The sequence below is a fragment of the Spermophilus citellus genome (assembly GCF_964194105.1).
Source record: "Spermophilus citellus genome assembly, chromosome: 4".
Lineage (NCBI taxonomy): Eukaryota > Metazoa > Chordata > Mammalia > Rodentia > Sciuridae > Spermophilus > Spermophilus citellus.
The window spans coordinates 18,913,067-18,916,444 of record NC_138185.1 but is presented as its reverse complement, the minus strand read 5'-3'; the positions used below and the strand labels follow the sequence as shown (position 1 = coordinate 18,916,444).

Here is a 3,378-nt window from a genome sequence, read left to right as displayed (position 1 = left end):
AACCACAGCACTGTTTTTTTTTTTAAATTATACCATTTTCATTTTCTCCAGAAGGTTATCACACTTCCAGTCCTTCCCCATTATCACCAGCACAGATACAGTTGATCACTTTATTTCACCCTTCCTAATAGGTGTGTGGGTATTATTATTATTTTGCCAAAAGACTTCTTTTTATGTGTGTGAGAGGTAAAGAGATTTCTCATAGACCTCCTGCCCACATATGCTGAGCCATCTCCATTATCACAATCCTCCACCAGATCATATGTTTGTCACAACTAATGAACCTAGAAAGACACATCATCACCCAAAGCCCATAGAGTGTGTGAAAGTTTACTCAATGGGTTTTGCAAACCTATGATGGTATCTGCCCACCATTGTATCATACACAATCATTTCTTTGCCTTAAAATTCCTATATGCTCTGCTATTCAACCTTGTCTTCCTCTTAACTCCTGGAAACCACTGATCCTTTTCACTTTCCCTAGATTTTCCTTTCCAAAGTGATATATAGTTGGCATGATACAGTATGTAGAATTTTTATGTTGGCTTCTTTCACGTACTAATATACATTATAATTTTATGTGTCTTTTATGGCTTGATAGTTCATTTCTTTTTAGCTCTGAGTAATATCCCATTGCATAATATACCACCACTAATTTTTCCATTCACCTACTGATAGATACCTTGGTTCAAGTTTTAGAAATTATGAATATATTTGTTATAAACACTCATTCACAGATTTTGATATAAACAAACATTTTTGACTCATTTTCAAACTATCTTCCAAAATGACTACTTTTTTGTGCTCCCACCACCAATGAATGGGAGTTCATGTTCCTCTACATCCTCCAAGTATCTGGTGCTGTTAGCATTTTGGATTCTGTTCATTCTAATAGGTGTGTTCTCGTTTCTCATTTTTGCTTTAATTTGCAATTTTCTAATGACACATGATGCTGATCAGCTTTTCATATGGGTATTTGACATTTGCAAATCTGATTTGGTGAAGCATCTGTTCAAATCTTTTCAGTTGTTTGTAATTGGGTTGTTCATTTTCTTACTGTTGATTTGTATGTGTTCTTTGTATATTTTTGATCAGATATTTCTTTTGCAAATATTTCCTCCTAGTCAAAGATTTGTCTTCTCATTCTCTTAGCAGTATCTTTTGAAGAGCATAAGTTTTAAAGTTTAATGGTGCTGAGTTTATCTATTATTTTTTCGATGTATTATGTCTTTGGTGAAGAAATTAGTATTACTTTTTTCAAGTAGTTGATAAAATTCATTGGTAAATTCATTGTGGTGTAAAATTTTCTTTGTGATTTTAACCTCAAATTAAGTAACTTTGCTGGTTATAATTTTTTTTCAAGTGCAAAGAAAAACTTTTATTTGAGGAGAAAGTGGAGAGAAAAATCACAAAGGAGCCAGAGAAGGATTAAGTCAGATTGATAGGAGATGGAGACCAATAGTTTCCAATAATGAATATTTGCCAAGTACTGGTCATTGTGTTCAGAGATGCTTTGTAGATGTCATCTAACTTGCTTCTCACAAAAGCTCCATGTGGCAGGTAAAATTCACACAGTGTGAGTGAGAAAACACATTTCTTCTTTTTTTTTTTTTTTTTTGCTTGTTCAATAAGTTTATTATCTGTATCTAAAAAAACTTCATAGAAAAACTGTTGTTTGGTTTAGCTCTCAGCAGTCCATTCCAGAGCTCTGAGGAAGCTTGCCTTCTTTTGAGCTACCCGATTTTTCTTTTGAGCAAGGGACATTTTAGGATGGTTCTACCTCTTCTTTTTAACTTCTCTCTTGGGCTTTTTCTCATAGACTGGATTCTCTCGTACAGCAGAATCAGCTTTCTTATACATCTCCTCCATCAAGTCAGGGGTAATGTTGTTCTTTATATACTGAGAAAACTGTTTCTTGTAAGCATCTTCATCTTCTTCCATTAGATAACTCACATAATCTGCAACATTCTGATCCATAATGTGCTTCCGATGTACTTCTGCATTGAACTCCTTGCTTTCAGAATCATAACCAGGGAATCATTTGGTACTATGGGGGATAGATAAGCCTCCATCCACAGCTCCCTTCAGGGCTCCAAAAACTTTATTGCCAGTTGTAGTTCTAGCAAGGCCTGCATCCAAATAGCAGGTGAAGGCACCAGCTCGACCATCAACGCTTTCCACATTGTATTCATCTCCAGTAACCTCCACTTGGCCTTCATAAGTCTTGTCCATACCAAACCTATTGAGAAGCCCACAGGCCAGCAGCAGGCCAGTACAATATGCTGCGGCATAATTTGTTAGACCAACTTTCACACCATATTTTGGTAGTTCATGTGCATATGCTGCGCAGACTATCATATCCCCTTCTATATGGGCATAATCAATCTGGCAAATGATATCTCTGTTAGTTACACGAATTATCATCCTGTATTTAGGTGTGTTGTACTTACTTGTGTCCTGGATCACCAAGTGTTTCCGAGCATAGTAATCAGTTTTGCCCTCTCGTCTTCTTCTAAATATCAGTCTCTTACAGTAGGCCTTATTCTTGACAACTTTAACAAACCCCATTCTGCAGAACAGAGACCCGGATCCACGGATCCACACAGACCTGCAGGTCCAACAGCGAGCTTCCAAGGTCTCAGTAGATGGCTGACTCCATTGCTCCGGCCTGAGGTGAGGCAGACCATCATGGGAGAAGGGCAGAGCTGAGGAAGGCAGCTCAGGACAGGGCAACCAGGAAGCAAAGAGCAAGATTTTTTTAAATGAATAAACTTGGGTAATAGGTCTTTTGAAGAATTTATGAATTCTATGATAATTGTCAAACTTCATGGCATAGAATTATTTGCAATATTTCTTATTCTTTTAATATCTAAGAAACCATCAGTAATCTCTTATTTTTTACACTGATAATTCAATATTTTCTTCTGATTACTATTGCTAGATATTTGTTAATTTTATTGATCTTATTTAAGAAACAATGCTTAGTTTCATTTCCTCCATTATTTTTCACTATTTTTCTGTTTTAATTTATTTCTGCTATGATTTTTATTTTATTTATTTTGTCTACCTATGCTAAGTTCAAATGTTTTTCTGCTATTTTCTCACGTTAGAAACTGAGATATTAAGATCTTTCTTATTTCTTATTTAAGATCTGCTTCTAACTAAGGCAGTTTATCACTTAATCCTATGAATTTCCTCCCGGGTATGACCACAGTGGGATTCCAACAAAGTTGATATGTGTGTTTTTATTTTTGTTAAGTTTGAAATACACTCTAATTTCATTTTTGATTCTTTCTTTTATCTATGATGATTGATTCAGAGGTGTATAATTTAGTCTACATATATTTGAGGATTCTACAGACTTTATCAATTACATAT

At 35.2% G+C, this 3,378-nt stretch overlaps 1 pseudogene across 1 annotated transcript; it reads right to left on the bottom strand.

The window, feature by feature from the left end:
- Window positions 1–1,655: 1,655 nt before the first annotated feature.
- Window positions 1,656–2,568, bottom strand: LOC308646837 (large ribosomal subunit protein uL18-like; annotated as a pseudogene). The gene has a single exon. The product of its transcript is annotated as a large ribosomal subunit protein uL18-like (transcript).
- Window positions 2,569–3,378: the final 810 nt, after the last annotated feature.